The sequence below is a fragment of the Odocoileus virginianus genome, chromosome 14 (assembly GCF_023699985.2).
Source record: "Odocoileus virginianus isolate 20LAN1187 ecotype Illinois chromosome 14, Ovbor_1.2, whole genome shotgun sequence".
Lineage (NCBI taxonomy): Eukaryota > Metazoa > Chordata > Mammalia > Artiodactyla > Cervidae > Odocoileus > Odocoileus virginianus.
Genome location: NC_069687.1, coordinates 40,450,499 through 40,462,693, shown reverse-complemented (window position 1 = coordinate 40,462,693; position 12,195 = coordinate 40,450,499). Strand labels below are relative to the sequence as shown.

The following is a 12,195-nucleotide window of genomic DNA, read 5'->3' as shown; positions in this document are numbered from 1 at the left end:
ATAAATAAGAATGAACGATTGCTGTTTTAAGCCACGAAGTTTGGAGTGGATTTGTTACTCAGCATTGTTGTGGTAATTGTTGACTGACATAAAGAGTCAAAACAAAATAAATCAATAAAAACAATGTAAACAGTCTACCAGACCATTGCTGGTATGCACTAGAAAACTATGAGTTTCTTGAAAAGAAAATTTAATATAGAAGTAACCAAATTTTTACCTACAAAGACACCTTCATGCCCTCATGGTGGGTCCCATTTTTTTCCACTTAAAAACATTTTTTTTTTTTAATGGAAGGGTAATTGGTTAATAAAGCTGTGCTGGTTTCTGTTGTACAACAGGTGGCTCCATTTTTGTCAGGTTCAACACTTGCCTTGTAGGATGAAAAGACAGTATGAAATCAAACTTTTACAAAGTAAATGTCTTTATATCTGAATGATCATCTATCGTAATGTGCTTGAAAATCACATTAAAATGATAAAAATATTTGTCTCTGAATGTTGGTATTATTAATGCTTTAATTTTTTATCCTTATTTTTAAAAATTTAATAGTTATTCAGATTATTGGCATGACTTTCAAATGTTTTCATTTATTTTAAACAAATTTACCTTGATTTTCAACTTATAGATTTAGTTCAGAACTAACATAACAAAAAGATAGAAAGCGAACCCTGTGGCTTTTCCATAACTTAGATGTTTATTTTACTTTTACTCTATTTTTCTCAACTCTAAATAAAAGAGAAGACTTCTTTTTTTAATCTTTTTTTATTTTTTCTAGTTCTAAATGAGTGTCTTCAATAAAATCTTACTTCTAGGGGCCATTTAGATATTGCTTATCTGACATTGGTGTAGGGCTCTGTAGTAGGGACATGTCTTATTGAACCTGAGCAGGACCCTTTGGGGTCTTCCCAGGGACCAATTAGCTCTGTATTCCCCACCTCTCATTTATAGAAATGTTTTAGCCTCTAAAGCCTTCCCTAGTTCTATAGAGAAAGCTTAATTAGAAAAGTGAGAAAATGCCAAATTAAAGGAAAGCAGTCAAACAAGACAAAATAATAATAGTTCAGTCATAAACCAAAGTCAAGAATCTTTAGTTCCTCCTCTGGGGCTATAGATAATATCCTGAACCATATCTTTGCATTGTTTTGCAGATACAAAAGCTCCCATCAGCTGGAAGAAGTCAACTGCTGACCACCAGTATGGTTGGAGTTCCAGACTGGTTGGAACCGGAAAGTTGATGTTGATTCCCAAAATACCACCTGGCTACCTCACCACCAACCAATCTACAGGTTGATCAGGTTCCCTTTCACCCTCTCCCTCTTTTTTCCTTTCTTGAAACCCTTCCCTGACATTCATCAGGGAGTTCTGGTCTTTTGAGCAAGAGTTGCCCATTCTCCCTGCTTGGCCTTACAGTAAACACTGTACTTTCCTTCATCATAGTGAAGTCATTTAGTCGTGTCCGACTCTTTATGACCCCATGGACTGTAGCCTGCCAGGCTCCTCTGTCCATGGGGTTTTCCAGGCAAGAATACCAGAGCAAGTTGGCATTTCCTTCTCCAGGGGATCTTCCCAACACAGGGATCAAACCCTGGTCTCCTACACTGCAGGCAGACTCTTTACCATCTAAGCCACCAGGGAAGCCATACCTAGCATCAATAACTTGGCTTTGCTGTGAGTCAGGTGATGAGACCTGTATTTGGTTTGGTAACATGACCAGGTCTCAGGAACAAGGGACTTTCTCATCCATATAAAGCTCATCCATCCCCTTTCATCCAATGGCATTTTAGGGATGTTATTTTCACCCCTGTGGGCACTGATAGGGGTCACTTGTGATTCTTCAGCACAATGTTCCAGAGAAAGAATCTGCAAAAGGTCACAGAGGGGAAGTTGGGCTAGCATCACCCCTGTGGTGAGGCAGCACATTCTGCTTACACAAGTGCAGGCTGGTCAGCTCACTCGGGTCCAGCTCCTTGGACCCCCAACAACACCTGTGGCTGCAGGTCTTCGTTGGTTGTTGCGACTTTCCTCCTTCCTGTTAGGGTGACCCTAAGGGTGCCCTCTCTCCAGCTCTTACTTCTTCCCAAGTTCATTATCTTCCCTTCTCTCTCTTATAATTTGAACCCGAAGTATTTTTTTATTTTGTTTCATTTTGGTTTAAGGAAAAGATGGGAGAAAATTCCTCTCTGCCTCTAAATACATTGCTAAGTCTAGAATCCTCTGTATTTCTAAGCCTTAAGAGTTAGAACCTTAGAAACCAGAGCCTGAAAACATTTTCCTCTGCTTTGCCTTTTCACAACCCTCTCTAGAGACAGTGGGCACACAGAGGTCTGAAAATAAATGAAATAGAGAGAAAAAAGTAAAATAAAGTAATAGTGCAAGAGAGAGGTAGATAGAGCTATCTCTGTATTTAATAAATTAATGGGCCTGTTATCCTCTCATAATTATTATTTTTCTGTACTAGTTTTTAAAAGAGCATATTGCTTTCCTCTTCTAGAAAAGTCTAAATTGATTTTTTTTTTTTTTGCTTTTTAAACATTTTAATTGGAGGATAATTATAATATTGTGATGGTTTTTGCCATACAACAATATGAATCAGCCATAGGTATACTTATGTTTCCTCCATCCTAAATGCCTTCTTCCACCTCCCTCCCCACCTTATCCCTCCAGGTTTTCCCAGAGCACCAGCTTTGGGCACCCTGCTTCATACATCAAACTCACACATAATAAACTATTGCAATTGTGTCAGATACTCTGCAATAAAGAATATGATATATTTTTATGATGTCTTAGCCATTATCCCATCAGAAATTCTTAGCAGATAGATTTTAATATAAGATGCATCTATGTTCAAGCTTTTCTTACATACTTCCTCACACTTCACACATTTCTCTTTCTCAGTACCAATTTTTAAGAAATAATCATTTTTCCTTGAATATTATTTGCCTTTTGTGGGCTACTTCATATACCATTTGAAAGCATGATCAAAACAGTTATATTTTGAATACTTTTATTTGGGCTTATTTGTTCACTGAAGAGTAATTAACAATACATCTCTAAGTGTCCAATAACCACAAAGGAAAATATTCTCCTAGTTGAATTTATATGGAGTTCTCCATCTAAGCATAAATATTTTGTAAAGAAATGTGTTAACCAAATAAAAGCCATGCGGTCAATATAGTTAACCAGGCTCACTTAGTACAACTCTACTTTTATGGTTGAGGTGAATAGAATGAATTTTGAAAGAGACAGTCTCTAGAATTAAACAACTAAAACAGAAGTACTTGTGTCAGATGAACATGCATACATATGAGCAAGGACTAGAGACCGAGAATCAAACTGAAAGAGAGATTCTTACACTTGAGGTGGTAAAGTTGCAGCAATTTCTTTGTAGTGGAAGCAGGAGAACCTTCCACAGCAAGTGCAAAACTCCATGTGTTCAGTGAGGACACATGATGGAAGCTTTGAAGAGCTCTTCATTAATTCCCAGTAAGCTTATCGGATATCCATTTACCGCTACCTTAGCAAGCAAACCTACAGTGACATCTGTGAGTTAAATCTCTCTTTATACATCTGGTAACCTCTTTAACCCCAGTCCATGGAATGATTGTTTATTTGTTATAGACTTCTAGTTTGATGGTTCAAATTGGAAGATATTATTTCTCTATTGCCGGTTCTCATGGCAGATGAAGAAAAGTCTGCAATAAACTAGCTGTCTCTCGTTGCAGGTTATCTGCTTTTCCTCCCTGGCACATTTCAGAGAATCTTTAGTATCTTGCAATTTCAGGCTTCCCTGTCCATCACCAACTCCCAGAGCCTACTCAAACTCATGTCCATCACGTTGGCGATGCCATCCAATCATCTCATCGTCTGTCTTCCCCTTCTCCTCCCACCTTCACTCTTTCCCAGCATCAGGGTCTTTTCCAATGAGTTGGTTCTCTGCATCAGGTGGCCAAAGTATTGGAGTTTCAGCTTCAGCATCAGTCTTTCCAATGAATATTCAGGACTGATTTCCTTTAGGATGGACTTGTTGGATCTCCTTGCGGTGGTATATGTAGATATGCATGTATTTTCATGACATTTGCTCAGTTTATCAGTATACAGTTGCTTATCTGTATCTGAAAAGCTGAGGTATGAAAATGTTACCCTAAAATATCTTTCTGATTTCAACTTAAATATCTTTTGTTTGAAAACAATTTCAAACTTAAGTTTGAAATTAAGCAAATGAAAAAACCAGTAGCACCCAAAATACCCACATGTACTTCACACTCATTGTTAATATTTTTAGCAAATTTGCATTATCATCTTTTCTCTTTTTCTCTCAAAATATATTCCAACTTTCAGTCCTTAGACTTGGGCCTTACAGAAACCTGCAATGTGATGCTTAGCTCTGTGCCTGGTGGAGACAGCAAATTTTTTTCTATCATTCTGGTTCAACTATGTATTTTGAAAGAATCCTCTATCATATTTTATCTATTATTTCTGTATGTTTGGAATAGGAGTGAGTTCTTGCATGTTAATACAATCTTGAACATAAAGGTCTCAATGCAAATGAAGAGCTACGTTGCAGTAATTCTAGAAAAGATTGCACAGGGGCCAAAATAGTGTTATTTTCCTTTCTGCTTACTTTGTTAATATTTTACTTTATTTCTGAGAGGAGAGTCTGCAGTCTAAAAATAGCAGGAAGAAAGAGAGATGTGAGACTTTTTTCTTCTTTTGCTATCCACATGCCAGGAAAGAATGTTTATATATATACATGTACATATGTGTGTGTGTATATATATATGTGTGTGTATATATATATATATTTTTTTTTAACGTATACATAAACATCTATATTCTGTATTAGTTTTTTAAGTTTGCTAAAACAAACACCAGAGACTGGGAGGCTTAAACAACAGAACTCACTTTCTCACAGTTCTAGAGGCTAAAAGTCGGAGATCACGGGGTCGGCAGGCTTGATTTCACTCTGACCACTCTCCTTGACGTGTAGACGGCCGTCGTCTCCCTTTGTCCTCACAGGCTCTTCTTTTCCCTGTGTGCACGCACACCTGTGTTCAACTTTTTCTTCAAATAGGAACATCAGCCCTGCTGGCTTAGGTACCACCCATATGACCTCATTTTCCTTCATTGTATCTTTAAAATCCCTCTGTCCAAATACAGTCACATTCTGAAGTCCTGGGGGTCAGGACTTCAACACATGACTGGGATGGGGGCATAACAGCCTGTGACATATCCCATATATCAATGGTCCCCAACCTTTTTGGCACCAGGGACTGGTTTCATAGAAGGAAGACAATTTTTCCATGGATCCAGGGGATAGGTGGTGGTGGTGGTGGTGGTGGTTTCAGGATGATTCTCATTAAGAGTGCACAACCTAGATCTCTCACATGTACATTTCACAGTAGGGTTTTCACTCCTGTGAGACTCTAATGCCACCCCTGATCTGACAGGAGGCAGAGCTTAGGCTATAATGCAAGTGATGGGGAATGGCTGTAAAAACAATGAAGCTTGGCTTGTCCACCTGCCGCTCACCTCCTGCTGGGCAGCCCAGTCCCTAATAGGCCACCTATCAGTCCCGGTCCATGGCCTGGGGGTTAGGGACCCCTGCTATATATCTACAACATATTTATATAATAAATATGATTATATAAGTATAGTATAATCTCTTGATTAGCTTTGTCACTCTAGTGATAATGGAAGGAAAAGCTTCAGTTGACTATCCCTTTTATATGAGTAAGAATTCTGTCTGCCTTTAACATAAGAATGAAGTAGAGAGAAATTCATTTAGGGAGCAATATGAAAAAATTCTAAGATTTCAGTGTGATACCATCATTTTTTCCAGGGGTCAAATGTTAGCATATGTGGCATTCCATAATGAGACAGAGTTTTTCAAAGCCATATTTCAAAGCCAGTTGTACTGGCTCACCATCTCATACTGCCAGCATTCATCTAGCACTCAGTTGGAGAACTGAGCTAAAAATCAGGCCTTTCTATATCAGCAGAGTAGCACAGAATCTGACCTTAATCCTGAATTTCTACTCTGTAATACCTTGCTTCCAAACTGAGCCACGCACTCAATTTTTTCTTGTTAGAAGGTCAGATTGATAAATTTTTTAAAAAAATAATAAGGCAAGAGTAGCAGTCTTGGAAAAATAATAACTGGCAGGGCAAAGAAAAACTATTCATTCATTCATCCAGCCATTTATGAACAAACTTGTTTGCTTCATTATTAACACAGCCTCTTGGAGGTTAAGCAGTCATTCATATATATGTGTAGTTTACCTTTTTTAGTAAACTATAAATTCTCAAAGGAAAGACCTGTAATTTCTTTCTTTTGACTTCTTTTTAGCAACTAGTAATCATGGACAGCTAACTGAATGTTTATAACAACTATCACAGATTAATAAGTCTTTCAGTGAATATTTTTCATCATTTCCTAATTTCCAAGCCCTGTGCTATGGTCTGGGGAATGCAGAGAATAATATATATTTATAAATACATAATAAATGTAATTTTATACATTTATAAAAAACATTTATAAATAAAATGCATCCCCTACCATACAGCAGATTTCTTGGAGAGAGACATGAAAAATAAGTGTTGTAAATGCTGAAGACGTTGTGCTAGAAATCTCAAAAGGAAATAGCCGCTGTAGAGGCAAAGTGCTCCCACTCAGACTCACGTTGCCTAGATTTAAACTCTGGTCTCACCACTTACTTCTTTTATGAGTGTAGGCAAATTTCATAAGTTCTTCAGACAAGTCTCATCATCCTTAAATAGGGGTAAATACTCTTATATCATAAAAGTATGATAAGGATTAAAAGCAATTATGCACTGATTAAATTTCTTCAGTGCCTCACACTGGTAATGTTATTCTTTGCTCAACAATCAAATGGGAAAAGGTGATGCATCTCCAAGGAAGAGTCCCTGTAAGTGGTTTGCACAGAGGTCTGGAAGATTCCAAACCTAGCACTACTAATGGTAAAGAACAAAATTAGTTTACATAAAATATTTTTTTAAATCTTTCTAAATATCAAGAAATTCCATAATCATTTTTAACAACTTGAAAAAGATTGTTAGAATTATATGCAGTTGATAAGGGGGTCGTTTTTAAACCTACAAGTTATTAAGAAAATGGTGAAGAACCAATATACAGATGAAAGGTGGATGACATGGGTAAGTACACCTATTCCTCACTTTTCTGAAGTTTGCTTTCTGTCACTTCACTTTTACAAAAGAGTTATATTAGCACCTGCTTTCTCACTAACTAAAAGAAGTCTAAAGAAAATTTTTGCTTTTGTAAAATAAGGGTGAAAAAAATAACATTCAACATTTGTTTTGCCAGGAACTGTCTTAGAGGCATCACCCACCCCCAGTGTCATCAAGCACCTTCCTGGGAACCACACTCAGCAACTCAGGATCAAGGCGCCAATAGCTTCAAACTGTGTCTGTGAGCATCTGTGCTTTATCTTGATTTATGTTGAGTGTCCATTAGCAAGACGTGTCCTAAGGTAATTGATTTTCCGTAGGTCATTTTGGCTTAGGAAATGTTTCACAGGAACATTTTACTTTTTGAAAGCAGGGGAAACCTATATACATAGAAAAAGAAAAGCAACAGAGAAAGAGAGGCAAATCACCAATTGTGAAAAGATGTCCAATCACGTTGATAATTCAAGGCATTCAAATCCAAATAGCATTGGCTGCCATTTTTCAACCAATAAATTGGCAAAACATATTTTGTAATATCTATCATTGCCGACTACCTGGTTGGGAAGCAGGGCTGTGCTCACCCACACTCTTGGAGAGTGTGTATAATGATTAAACTTCAGGTGTACAGTTTAGTGGCATCTACCAAATTTAGTGGGGCTTCCCTGGTGATTCAGTGGTAAAGAATCCACCTGCTAATACAGGACACACAGGAGATGTGGGTTCGATCCGTGGGTTGGGAATATTTTCTGGAGGAGGAAATGGCAACCCACTCCAGGATTCTTGCCTGGGAAACTCCATGGACAGAGGAGCCTGGCGGGCTACAGTCCATGGGGTCACAGTGTCAGACGGTACAGATCGACTGAGCATGTACACACACAAACACCAAAATTAGTAGTGTATATTCTCTTTGATAGATCAAACCCTACAATATATGTACAACAATATATGTGTAAGGATTATTCATTTCAGAGTTGTCTGCAAGGGTAAACTGGGAACAACGTAAATAGTCACTGATAAAGGAATGAGTAGATAAATAGTTGTACGTCTGAATGATGCAGTATGCAGTAACTAAAAGCGTGGGAAGAGATATATACTATTATGAAAAAGGCCCTAAAACATATTATTAAATAATAAAATCAAAGTTCATGAATGGTGGTGGTTGGTGGTTTAGTTGCTAAGTTTTGTCTGACTCCTGTGACCCCATGGACTGTAGCCCACCAGGCTCCTTTGGGAGCAGGCAAAGAATTCTTCCAGGCAAGAATGCTGGAGTGGATTGCCATTTCTTTCTCCAGGGGATCTTCCTGACCCAGGAATCGAACCCGGGTCTCCTGCGTTGCAGGCAGAGATAGCATGTATACTAGTATAGTACACTACTTTTTTAAAAAGGTAAATGAAATATACAAGGTTGACAAAGAAATTTATTTTTTTCTTGACCAAGAAATTATTAACAGCACCTACCTTTGGGTAATACTGTAGATAGGGGAGAGGGAGGGAGACACTTATTTTTCATTTTAAACCCAATGAATTATTTAAATATAATGCCATTACATTTCTGATGTTTGTGATTAAATAAACAATGAAATACATTTTTAGATATAAACATATAATACTACTCTAAAAAGCTAGAAATCATTGAGTGAAGATTAGACTATAGGAAACTCATGTGTCACAACTTTTAACTAAACTATGTCCTTTAGCATCCCAATTCTTTTTGAGAACATTTAAAGCTTCATCTTCTAGACTTCAAGTAATTCTTGGAATTTTATTTAGCTCTTTTCCTGTCCAAATTGCTAACTCTTCTCTCTGACAGGTTAAACTTTTTTTCTTAAAAAATTAATTTTTTTCCTTGGTGCATTTTATGGAGTTTTTGTACTATATCTGGTTCTTTATCTGTCTGATTAGTCTTTATCCTTTTGGGAAGACTAGTCCTGGTAGACTGCTTTCTTCAAAATTTTCCCAGTTCTTATGGCTTTTTTGCTTTTGGCTTATAATCAAAAATCAATTTCTGACTTATTTTGTCCTAGAGAAGCTTAAAGGAAGTTGTAGCAAGCTAAATTGGTTATTAATTAAAAGTATAAAGCTTGCAAAACCCTAATATGGGGGATCTAACCCAAAGACATTTCCAATAGTTGATATAGCCATTCACTCTCTAAAACCAGCTATTTTTCTTTTGAATTGTATTACCTTTAATTCTGTAAATTGAATGTTATAGAGCACCAGGCAAACTGCTGTGAGTAATTATAATACTCATTGCTGAGTGATGTGACTTCTTCCTCAAAGCTAAGCTTTTTAGGGAAATTGCATGATTAGGTCCCTAGGTGTCTTGGCTTGTTCAGGGAATCATGTTGGCCCTCCAGGGAGCTAATGTGTCTTTAATTATTCACAGGTTCACACGAGACCCTTTATAAATATAAGCACGTTAGCTCAGTAGCTAAATAACAGTAACATGAAACATGGCAGAGACAGTAGAAAGAACTGCTGGAAGCTAATGCAAACCCAGGAGCTGCCACCTCTATGGCACATCCTGTAGCTTTCCACCAATAGTTGGTTGACAACTGTAGACCTTGGTGTCCATATGCAATTATATATGTTAGGCCCTTCTGAAATATAGGGGCCTTCTAAATTTCTATAGAGGAGACTGAGGAGTAAAGTACATCTACTATACACTTTATTTTTTTTTTTTCCATTTATTTTTATTAGTTGGAGGCTAATTACTTTACATCATTGCAGTAGTTTTTGTCATACATTGAAATGAATTAGCCATGGATTTACATGTATACCCTTTAAAAAATAAATATATTTATTTATGGCTGCACTGGGTCTTCCTTGCTGCCTGTAGCCTTTCTCTAGTTGCACAAGTAGGGGCTACTCTCTAGTTGCTGTGTGCAGGCTTCTCATTGAGGTGGCTTCTCTTGTTGCAGAGCATGAACTTTGTTGCCCCAAGGCATATGGGATCTTCCCGGACCAGGGATTGAACCCATGTTCCCTGCAATGACAGGCAGATTCTTAAGCACACAGATGATCAGGAAAGTCCCTACCTTATACTTTGACATCTTTTAGGTGAGAGCCAAATTTTTTTAAGGGATCTCATCTTCTGGTCTTAAAGTAGTGTTTAAATTTATGGGAGATCACTATGTGAAGACACAAACAAAGGGAAAAGAAGTCTGTGTGATAATGGAGCCAGAGACTGGAATGATGCATCTATAAAACAAGAAACTTAAAGGATCAGTAGCAAACACCTTGTAGAAGCTGCAAGGAGCAAGGAAGGACTGTCCAATAGAGGTGGAGAGGGAGCCTGGCTCTGCTGACGCCTTGAATTCCGGCTCCTATCCTTTGGAACTGTGAGAAAATACCTTTCTGTCATTTTAAGCCATAACAAATATAATTGTGAAAATAGCAATATATTCACAAAGAAAAATATTTAGATGCATATTCTACAAATGTCAATAAAATAAAAGTTTTCTTTTCAACTTCTGCACCCATCATTTTTCTTCATTCTTTCATGAAAACAGTTTAATATCTGTAGGGGTGTTTATGTGCAAATATTTTACATATTTATACATTATAATAACATATATATAATATATGTACTCATAAACAAAAATAGAATAGCCTAAATATATGGATCTGAGAAGTTTTTAAAATAAATTTGGGCTAGAACATATGGGCATGTTTAAGACTCAAAACTCCTCAATTGAAAACAACCTCATTTTGTCAATTCAATAGAATTGGGAATGCCAGGCTCTGTTTTTTGCTTGTTGTTCCAGTGGTATCTTAATGACAAAGTTTACTGAAAAGGAAATACATATAGTGACCCATTGTTGGAAATGCATATCGTGGCCTCCTAAGCATTCAGTGTTCCCCACCCACACATACTCCTTAACAAGATAGTGAATTTCCCAGCCATGACAACATCTGAGTGAGATAACCCCATGCCAAGAACTCTTGGTCATGATCATCGGTGCAGGAAGGAGCATATGCTTTCAGCTAATCAAATCAGAGCAGAGCACAGCTTTGTTATTCAATGACTGAAGGGAAAATAGCTTCTCTCTGATGGTGGCAGAGGAAGCATAAGGTAGTTATCTTGTGATGACATGGAATTTCAAGCCACAGAGTAAAATGGAGACCTAATAATGTCAAAGGGAGACACTCATGGACTGTAGCCCCCCAGGCTCCTCTGTCCATGGAATTCTCTAGGCAAGAATACTGGAGTGGGTAGCCATTACCCTTCTCTGGGGGATCTTCCTGACCCTGGGATTGAACCCCCGTCTCCTGCATTGCAGGCAAATTCTTTACTCTCTGAGCCACCAGGGAAGCCCCACAGAGAGGACAAGAAGTATTTGTTTTGTGTCATTGCTAAAGCTCTATGTCTAACTGTCTTGAATTCTTTACTATTGTCCAAATTCTCTTTATTATAAAAGCCAGTCTGAATTATGCTTTTTGTTACTCACAAGCAAAGTTACTCAAATATACTAGCACCAAAATGTTATCTCACAATTGATTGATACTAGATTTGCCAGAGTTAGGGGGATATTTGTTTGCTAACTTAATTAGTAAAATAGCCCATATTCAAATACATCTGGAAAATATCCAGCTGTATTTTTCACACTTTTAGAGATCCACAAAGCACAAGACATGTTAAACATTTCAAGATGTGAAAAATAAAAAAATCTAATTATGGTTATACCTATAGATTTCATTATAATTAACCAAATATTTCCTTTTCCATGTAATATTTATTGAAAATCTATATAAAAAAGGTTTTTACCTAGAACTGAAGAATACTGATTCAGATTATCAGTATATTTTCACATTCCACTTTTCCCACAAGATTAGAGTCAACATTTTTAGCCAGGACATTTGGACCCAAACACTCCAGGCCTTTTAAAACAGGTTACAAATATATATAACTTATTTCCTACTTAGTCAAAAAACCTCAGGTTTGTCCAGTTACATTTTTAAGTCCAGCCAGGCTTAAGATATGGTTGG

At 37.2% G+C, this 12,195-nt stretch overlaps 1 long non-coding RNA gene across 1 annotated transcript; it reads left to right on the top strand.

Moving 5' to 3' along the window:
- Positions 1-1,151: 1,151 nt before the first annotated feature.
- On the top strand, positions 1,152-10,676 carry LOC139038257 (uncharacterized). The gene is made up of 2 exons (XR_011491211.1): positions 1,152-1,286; positions 7,343-10,676. It is a non-coding gene; the product is annotated as an uncharacterized lncRNA (long non-coding RNA).
- The last annotated feature ends 1,519 nt before the right edge of the window (positions 10,677-12,195 follow it).